This window comes from Lissotriton vulgaris, chromosome 1_1 (assembly GCF_964263255.1).
Source record: "Lissotriton vulgaris chromosome 1_1, aLisVul1.2, whole genome shotgun sequence".
Classification (NCBI taxonomy): Eukaryota; Metazoa; Chordata; class Amphibia; order Caudata; family Salamandridae; genus Lissotriton; species Lissotriton vulgaris.
In genome coordinates this window covers 74694718-74704853 of record NC_141685.1, presented here as the reverse complement: position 1 = coordinate 74704853, position 10136 = coordinate 74694718, and the positions used below count along the sequence as shown (strand labels likewise).

Below are 10136 nucleotides of genomic sequence, written 5' to 3'. Positions count from 1 at the left end.
GATTAGTGTGCAGTGGGAGATGGTATCGAAGGCGGCTTCGAGGTCCAGTGCCATTTTACCGTGGTCGAGGAGAGGGCGGATCTCATCAGTGGTGGTGAGGAGTGGGATCTCGGTGCTGTGGTTACTTCAGAAGCTGGATTTACAGATGTTCAGGACTTGGTTCTCCTTGATGAACTCGGAGAGTTGGGCGTTGATAACCTTCTCGATGACCTCGGCTGGGAAGGGGAGAAGGGAGATGAGTCTGAAGCTCTTTAGCTTAGGTCTGTTGGGTTGGTGGATGACTTCTTTAGCAGGGGATTAATCTCAGCATGTTTCCAGTTGTTGGAGAAGGTGGCAGTTTTGATGGACCAGTTGATGATGCGGGGAAGCTCTGGGGCACTGGAGGTGGCTGCTCTATGGAAGATGTGATACAGGCAAGGATCAGATGGGGCTCCAGAGTGGATGCTCTTCATGGTCTTGAGTATATCATCTGTAGTAAGTGGAGTCCAGTTGAGCAGGATCTGTTGGGGGAGCAGCGTGGTTGCATGCAATGGTGTCTTGGGTGTTGGAGCAGTCGTTGATTTGCCTGATCTTGTGGTAGAAGAATGTGCTGAGTCTGTTGCAAAGGTCTTGGGAGGGTGTAACGTCTGTGGTCTCACTGTTGAGCCTTGTGAACTCCTTGATGTTGGGAAAGAGTTCTTGCTGTTGTGTGCATTGGTGTTAATTCTGTCTTGGAGGGCTGTTTTCATTGTGGTTTTGAGATGGAGGTGGTGTGCGTTGACAGCGTTTTTGAAGGTTGCATGGGTTTCCGGGATTTTGTTGTTCCTCCATCTCTTCTCGAGTCATCTGCAGATGCATCTGGACTTGTGGAGGGCGGGAGTGACCCAGCTGGCTTTCTTGTAGTGTTGCTTTGCTGGTGCCTTCTTGAGGGATGCTAGAGTGTCGGAGCAGTTGGAGATCCATCGGTGAAGGTTGTGTGCGGAGGTGTTGGCATCTGTCCATGTATGCGGTGTGGTAGTGCTGAGGAAGGCAGTGAGATGTTCTTCAGTGGCCTTGTTCCAGCTATGACGCAAGGGCCCTGATCACTCCCTCTGATGTCTTGCCGTGCACCCGTTACCTGCCTGTCTCCATGTGCGAGCGAGGTACAGTGATGCCGAGCAGAGGCAAGGCAGCAGTGCGCACAAACGCCCGTGGCAATGGCGGTAGTGGTGACAGTTACAGAGCCCTTAGCTCCTGCTAGCAGCGTTCACTGGCCCAGCCAACCTTTTCAGGCATCAGGAGTCATGTTTCAGCCTGTACGTAAAGGCACAAGAACAGCCATCAAGTACCGGGAGCCTGGCCCGTAGACCGCCCTCCACCTCTCTCATGGCGTGTGGCGCGTGAAGTGTTTGAGCAGGCACAAGCACGGTTTCAGGGGAGGAGGAGCAGGAATTAATATCATTCAGCTGGCAATGGCATTCTAATGTATTTAACGTTGTTTGGAAAACATCCTCTTCCTTGTCATCACCGCTAGCTTCATCTGAGTCATTCTCTGTAATATCTTCATACACTTTCCTGCCTTGAACTCCCAAATTAAGTAGTAAAATATGTTGTTTTCTCAAAGTAGTGAACTTTTGTAAATGTAAATGTAAATGTGGGTGTACTTGTAAAGCGCACTGCGACTCTAAGGAGTATCCTGGCGCTGAAGACCGTTGGGGAACCCGTCCTGGTTTTCCCTGTGAGATGGTCCCTTTCTGGGTATCTCCAAGGTGAAACCAGGCATCCCCGGCGTCTGTGGGGGGCCGTTGTAGAGATGAGGCAAGCTTAATGCCCAGAGTTGCCGAGTGTGTTCCCTGGTTAGAGTAGGCACCGAGGCGAGAATTATCGAGTCCGTTTTGACCCTGGTCCACGACCCTGCCGCGTCGGGAATTGAACCCTGGTCCCGGGCCGTCCTCTGCTTACGGGTCTGCCGCCTCTAACCAGTGAGCCACACCACTCCACTCCCTTCCTATCGCTACCAAATAGGAATTCAAGATTTTTATCCATCTATACCACAGTAGATTAGGCTCCTCAATGCAGTTTAAAAACAGGGAAGGTTGATTCATCCCTGCAGCTGCCATAACTAATGACAAGAAAAGTACATGCCCAAAACGATGTGGTGATTTGATGTAAAAACCACTTAGCTCAGAATATACATCACTACATTTTTGCCACTGACCGCATGGTTGCCCACTTAAGACCAGGTGCTAGCGCGCGCTGACGCTGACAGCCGTGTGTGTGCCCCGGGCCGCAGCAAACTTCACTCACTGGCGGCAGCAGCAGCTCAACAGTTAAAGAGCTGCTCTGCCTCTCACAAGAGTCACAGACTCAGTGCTTGCTACAATGTTCCTAACAATCTGCTCTGCCTCTCACAGACTCAGTGCTTGCTACAATTTTCCCTAACAATCTGCTCTGCCTCTCACAGACTCAGTGCTTGCTACAATGTTCCTAACAATCTGCTCTGCTGCCTGAAATTGCGGACTCACGTCCTCCTGGAACAGGAAGTGAGGGCGGTGACCATCAGAAGCGGTGGGGCCGGGAACTCGACTGGAGGAGTTGCAGCTGTGTCGTCCATTCCCAGCGGGCGGCGTCCCTCAGCCAGTCTTACTTCTTAGACTGTCTGAGTCGAGTGCGCTGCCTGCTAGAGCAGGAGGGGCAATATTTTATATTATAACCCGGCCCAGCCGTGTTGTTGGACCGGATGGATGCCTGCATATCATGATCGATCTCACCTGCTGTCAGCACCGCTGTGACACAGACCATTGAGTCCTGTGTCACCCGCACCCACCGGGAACGGGTCAGTGACACTTTTGAAATAATAGGAGCCTGCGGCTGGGCTGTCTGTGTGTGTTTGCTTCAGTCAGCCTTGCCTGACTCGATCCCAGCCCACAATGTGGGGTCTGGGTCTCCTCATCTGCAGCGCCCTGCTCCAAGCAGCTTCGGCAGTACCACCCGAACCATAAGTGAACCAGTCTGTAAGGTACTGGGAGGGAGACTAGTATGGGGGAGACCTTTCCTGACGGGATTCAGCTTCGATAGGTAGTAGGACGGCTTTTGAGATTAGAGTCTGAAAGGAGCAGGGATGGCAGAGAGTGGCACAAGACGCGCTGTATGCATAGGGACGGAACCACGTGGGGAGGGGCGCTGGCTGACGGATGGTGCATTGATCAGTAGTAATGCAGCCTTTTAGATTAAAAAGTGTGTGTGGATAGCAGTTCAGTGAAAGGGAGAGAGAGACGGAGTGAACCAAGCTGTGAAGGCCACCAGTAAAGTCACCTATCCGCCTTCAGATAGACACCAAGGGGGCAGGGATTTAACCCGCTGTAAGCATAGACTCTGGGGCATGAGAAAGGTGAGAGGTGGTGTCAAGATTGAAAGACGCGCAGATAGAGCTTTCTCAGTACATCTGGAAATTAGCGGTGAATAGGGGGTCTTAGAAATCATCACTTTTCCTAATGCTGTAAAATCAGATTGTGTTCCTATGCTGATTTTGTCTCTATATTGTCTCATGTGTAGGTTTTACATCTACTTTGTGTTCTTACACTGTGTTACTTCCTTCTTTGTTTCCTGGTCCCATTCTAAAATTCTCCTGCTTCGTGTTGCTTTTTAAGGCCATTATATTTCCTCATTGGGTTCCCTGACACAATTTTGCTTCAACGTTCGCCTCCATAGCTGTTTAACTTTCATGTTGTGTTCCCCAACACCTTGAACTCCAATTCTATATTCTATTGCCTGACACCATTTTACCTATGTGGCATTAGCACTAATCAATGCCATTTTGCTTGTACTCCCTGGTGGCAGTCTTTCTCCACTGTGTTCCCCAACACCATTGTCTTGGATGTTATGAGACTTGTTGCTCAGCCCTTGTGTCCCTAACCCCACTGTGCATCTTAATGGTGCTTCCTCTTCTGCTTTCACGTTCCATTTTCTGACACAGCGCCTGGAGGCCCTGATTCATAAAGGGCCTCCCACTCGTGGTAGTGGCCTCGCAGTCGTGGGGGTGTTTCTGCAGTCAGGGCAGAATCTCCGCAGTGACAACTCCCCCACAACAGCGGGGCCACCACTCCGAGTTCGGAGGCCCTTTGTGAATGAGGCCTCATGTGTTCTACCTCTATCTACATCGTAGTCCCTGCCACAATTAGTGTAATGTCTGATATTTATATGTTTCCCTCGTCTAAATTGCTTGATTTTGCTTGCGAGAAAAAGTCACTCATAGTCGTTGAAATGTCACTCATAATTTCACGGAAATGATAAAATGTCACATTTAGCAATCTGAAACCTTGGCTGCTAAGTGAACGGTTTTATAACGAATCTGCCCCAAGGGGTACCCTTCGCTAAGGGTCAGGTTCTGCCGCTGCCATTTCGCCAAATTTCTCTATTCTTATGAAAGGATTTGCGTCTCTCGGAAGAGATGGCGTTGCCCATGGGGCCAAAGGTCTTTCTATGACTAAGAGTTTGTCCTGGTATTCCTGCCAGGTCCGGTTAAACCGCTTTCTGTGATCATCACAACTACTAAAAAAAGAAGGATGCTAGCATCAACGTCAGGCGACTCCGCCACCGTAATTGGAATATCCGGCCGCAGCACCCTAATTGTAATCTAATGTGCCCTCCAGGGCGAAAACCCATCGAACGTGCGCGGGTGCACCAATATCCCCCTGGTTGAATGAAGTAGGGGGAAATCCATGCCCAAGGGATTTTTTTCAGTTAATAATAATGTCTTGGTTTGCTACACAGTGCTAGAGATTGCAATTTCTGAGTCCCTGTTGACGTACAGGATATCCCCTGTAGGACGGGGATATCCTGAACGTCAACAACGTTCTTCTAGGGAGTGAGTGTCAGTGCAGGGAGTGAGTGACAGTGCAGGGAGTGAGTGACAGTGCAGGGAGTGAGTGTCAGTGCAGGGAGTGTCAGTGCAGGGAGTGAGCGTCAGTGCAGGGGGTGAGTGACAGTGCAGGGGGGAGGGACACTGCAGGGAGTGAGTGTCAGTGCAGGGAGTGAGTGTCAGTGCAGGGAGTGAGTGCCAGTGCAGGGAGTGAGTGCCAGTGCAGGAAGTGAGTGACAGTGCAGGGAGTGAGTGTCAGTGCAGGGAGGGAGTGTCAGTGCAGGGAGTGAGTGAGTTGTAGGCAGGGCTCTGCTCTCCTCTGGGATTCTTCTCTCTCCTTGGGTTCCGGGCCTTCCTCCTCCTCCTCTGTTTTGTATGAATCATAGATGTTAAACTCGAGGTTGTTGCTTTGTTTCTTTCTGTTTGGATCCGAGCTCTGCCTCAGGGAGGGGGCTCTGCCGGGGGGGGGGGGCTCTACCTTGGGGGGGGGGGGCTCTGCCTCGGGGAGGGGGGGTTACTTCTCACCCGGTCACCTTCACTCGTTCCAGACCCGGGCGAGGGAGAGATTTGCCCAGGGTCACAGGTCTGTGAGCCGACGCCGGGACTCGACCCACAGACGGCAGCAGCTCTGGCCGCTACGCCACGTGAAGTGCAGGGTGTGGATATCTGGTGAATAACTAAATTCCTAATCGAGAAAGTCTGTTTACCTTTTGAGTCTCAGGCTCATTTATGTAAAAATACTCCGTTTTATCCTTTGGCGACCAGGGCTGTCTGCGCATGTGCGGAGGAGCTGTGTCCAGCCACTTCCGGTGACTCAGCAGTCTGCGCATTTGCAGAGGAGCAGTGTCCAGCAGCCACTTCCGGTGACTCGGCAGTCTGCGCATGTGCAGAGGAGCAGTGTCTGACCGCGCCGGTGTTCTAACTAGATTTCCACCCCCGTCGTTTTGTACACCCCCTACGTCAGAGGGGTGTCGATTCATGCAGGTTCTGCCTGTGTATCCGTGCTTCCTCGTCTGGCTGCACACCCCACGAGTGTCACTCACTGTGCGCATGCGTGCCTCGGTTTATTCATTTTATTTATGCGTTTTTCTCTTGTGACATTATTCCCATTTGTGTGGGGGAAAATAACCCAATCTGGCAACACTGGTTGCGGCGGCATTTATCATTTATTTGGGGATAGTGACTCCAGAAATAGGCTGTAGCAAGGTACCCCGGAAAAGACTAGTGGAAGTGTACAAGGAACAAAATCTTACATCTCACATGACTGCACTTAGCACCGGCACCCTAACTCACTGTTTTACTCAATCCAAAAATTCATACAAGTTTGAAACTTTTTTGGATTTTATATATCTAACCTTGGCAAGGAAGCTGTTTTTACAGTGGCGGTTTGGCTCCCTGCCAATCAAATCCTTTACTAGTAAAGGACCAATGGGGGGGATAAGTTATGCCCTGGCTGCAATCTGTGCGATGAGGACGAAATCCATGTTCTGTTTTTCTGCCCCACCTATAAATCCCCAAGGAAATATTGGTTGGTGCCCCTATGCAGGAACATGGCCATAAGGAATTGTCTGTCATCCTATAGAATACTGAAATCTGACTCTTCCCCCATATTGTATTTGCAGTTTCCAAATTTCTTCTTGCCATGTGGCGTGTGAGGTCCAAGCTGATTAAGGATAAACTAACATAGATTGAATATTCTGCCACTGTCTCATTGTATTTACGGCTTCCGTTGTAAATGTCTTTTACCATAATGTCAATTTTACTCTCATGTTATGAATTGTGTTGTTCCCTTTTTATGTATTTTATCTATTCGATTTTAAAATGGATAAGAAGTCTCGTTACTTGTATTTGTGTACATTCCAATGATGATTTTTATACTGTTGTATGTATTTGAATGTTTCTTTTATGGCCTAAAAGGCCGAAATAAAGATTTTTGGATTGGATTGGATTGGATTGGCTAATGACACTACTGTCACTGCGTGTCACCAAATAAATGATAAATGCCGCCGTAACGAACCTGGAGTGCAGCGCGGCCGCCCCCCAGCCACGCCGCTGAGAGGATGGTTGCTGTAGCAGCGGGTGTGGTGAGGCAGGGCTCCTATGGGGCCACAGAGGGTAACACAGGCAGAAGTCATCTGCACCAGGAGTTCACTACAATCCGATGAGTCTCAGGAACTGAGGGCCTTACAAGATGAGGCATTAAGTCTGTTCACACCGAGCACGTGTGCAGAGACCTCAGGCGGTGAATGCAGCCGAGAGCCACAGTCCTGCGTCCTGAGACCCCCGAGACCCCCTCTATGCCTCCTGCAGACCTGGTGTGCAGGGCTCACTTAACCAACACTTCACAATAGGAACAGAACTGAAGATTACACGCCAGCATGTTACAAAAGCAAACGTTACTTTACATGAGACAAAAGTGACAATCGTGAGCAAACAAAATACATGAGGAGCAAACGGTGCACAGGAGGAGAAAGTGACGTGTGCAGGTTACAAAAGCGAACAAAGTACAAGCAAAGGCATAATAATGCACCGGAAACGGACGACTCGACCGCTGTTGTCTACACATACTGAAGTGCTCGGTCAGTGACGCAGGGTGGCATCTGCTCATGTAAAACATAGCTCACTCAATCCTGACCCTCACTCAATCCTGACTCTCACTCCTGACCTAGCCCTCACTCACTCCTGACCCTCACTCAATCCTGACTCTCACTCCTGACCTGGCCCGCACTCACTCCTGACCTGGCCCTCACTCACTCCTGACCCTCACTCAATCCTGACTCTCACTACTGACCTGGCCCTCACTCACTCCTGGCCCTCACTCACTCTTGACCCTCACTCAATCCTGACCCTCACTCAATCCTGACTCTCACTCCTGACCTGGCCCTCACTCACTCCTGGCCCTCACTCACTCCTGACCCTCACTCCTGACCTGGCCCTTACTCACTCCTGACCTGGCCCTCACTCACTCCTGACCCTCACTCAATCCTGACTCTCACTACTGACCTGGCCCTCACTCACTCCTGGCCCTCACTCACTCCTGACCCTCACTCAATCCTGACCCTCACTCAATCCTGACTCTCACTCCTGACCTGGCCCTCACTCACTCCTGACCCTCACTCACTCCTGACCCTCACTCAATCCTGACCCTCACTCAATCCTGACTCTCACTCCTGACCTGGCCCTCACTCACTCCTGACCCTCACTCAATCCCGACCCTCACTCAATCCTGACCCTCACTCAATCCTGACCCTCACTCAATCCTGACTCTCAATCACTCCTGCCCCTCACTCAATCCTGACCCTCACTCAATCCTGACCCTCTCTCACTCCTGACCCTCACTCACTCCTGACCCTCACTCAATCCTGACTCTCACTCCTGACCTGGCCCTCACTCACTCCTGACCCTCACTCAATCCTGACTCTCACTCCTGACCTGGCCCTCACTCACTCCTGACCCTCACTCAATCCTGACTCTCACTCAATCCTGACTCTCAGTCCTGACCTGGCCCTCACTCACTCCTGACCTGGCCCTCACTCACTCCTGACCCTCACTCACTCCTGGCCCTCACTCAATCCTGACCCTCACTCACTCCTGACCCTCACTCAATCCTGACTCTCACTCCTGACCTGGCCCTCATTCACTCCTGACCCTCACTCAATCCCGACCCTCACTCAATCCTGACTCTCACTCCTGACCTGGCCCTCACATCCTGACTCTCACTCACTCCTGACCCTCACTCTATCCTGACTCTCACTCCTGACCTGGCCCTCACTCACTCCTGACCTGGCCCTCACATCCTGACCCTCACTCACTCCCGACCCTCACTCTATCCTGACTCTCACTCCTCACCTGGCCCTCACTCACTCCTGACCTGGCCCTCACTCACTCCTGACCCTCACTCACTCCTTATTCTGTGCCTGGTTTCATGCGCCTGCTGCTGTACTCTGTGCATCTCAGCGCTTGAAACTTGGCTCTCCAAGTTTGAAAAGTCAATATTCGATGTGGGCCCTGGAGATGGCTTTGATGCCATGATTTAGATTTAGATTTACTTTTTTTTTTTAAGTTAACAGAACCTTTATTGAATAGTAAAAATAATTTGCATTATAATAAATTAAAATAACCAACATGGTTTCATAACTATTTCTTGCCACGCTTGGCGGTAGGTTTGGCAGAGTCCTTATCGATGTTATCTTTGCTTGTGGGTGCAGCCTTTGCTGCCAGTTCCCCCTTCTTTTCACTGGTCTTTTCCTTGGTTGCCACTTTGGCAGCCACCTTCTCCTTGGGCTTTTTGGCTGGAATTTTGCTAGCTTTGTCCGAGTCCACCTTTGCTTTAGGAACAGCAGTCTCACCTTTACTGCCACTTTTTTCGCAGCCTTTTTAGCCGCATCACCAGGTGCTTTTGGCTTCTTAGCAGCTGCACCAGAAGTTTTAGGTTTCCTGGACACAACTTTCTTGGCTTTGGGCACCGGTTCTCCATTTGGGTCACTGTTCTCAGATACCTTCTTCAGAGTTTTCGGTCTGGCTGGTGCCAGCTTGAACCTTCCTGTGGCACCTTTCGCTGTAGAGTTGGTCGGCCTCATCAGAAGGCCCTGCTCCATGCCCTTCCTCAGCGCTCGCCTCAGCAGTACTCGGAGCCGCACGAAGTCCGCAGACGGGTAGGTGGTGAGGATGTATGTGCGGATGGAAGGCACCGTAGCACCTTTGCGGTCGGTGTTCTTCCTCAGGGCTTCCAATACCATGCTCAAGGTCGAGGGGTGAATTTGAGCATCAGTTGCTTTTGGTACTTTGAGGGCTTTTGCTTTCACCTCGGCAGCTGGTTTAGTAGGAACTGCTTTCGAAGAGTCAGGTTCGGCGGCAGCAGCAGCAATCCTCTTAGAAGCCATTTTACCGAGAAAAGATGCTAAAAACAAATGCCCACCGAAAAATAGAATAAAAAATAAAAGCCTCTTACAGGACGGATACTATAATTTACACCACAGAAAGGCTCCTATCCTTTATTGTACAGTTAATTAAAACTCACAATATAAAACGTACATCATTAAAATCCACGAGGGGCGTCCCTCTGGGCGCTGCATGATGAATCAGAATCAAAACAAAACCCCCCAAAAAAACGAGTCCTTGTCATCTCGGTTGAGTCGAATCTTTATTCGTACAATAAGGTTCTGTGGATTTCTTTCAGTCTTGAAATGCCTCCTTTTAATGTCACAAGCGAAGTTTAAGGAAGACCCCAGAGCATTTCGGGATTGAAGTAGGGTGACCAACTGGCATGGGTGCCAATTCAGGGCAAAAATTGGCAACAAAAGTTCCGTTTTACAGA

General features: G+C 50.4%; 1 pseudogene; it reads right to left on the bottom strand.

Annotated features, from left to right (window-relative positions):
- Window positions 1–8956: 8956 nt before the first annotated feature.
- LOC147737378 (uncharacterized) lies at window positions 8957–9702 on the bottom strand (annotated as a pseudogene).
- Between the last annotated feature and the right edge of the window lie 434 nt (window positions 9703–10136).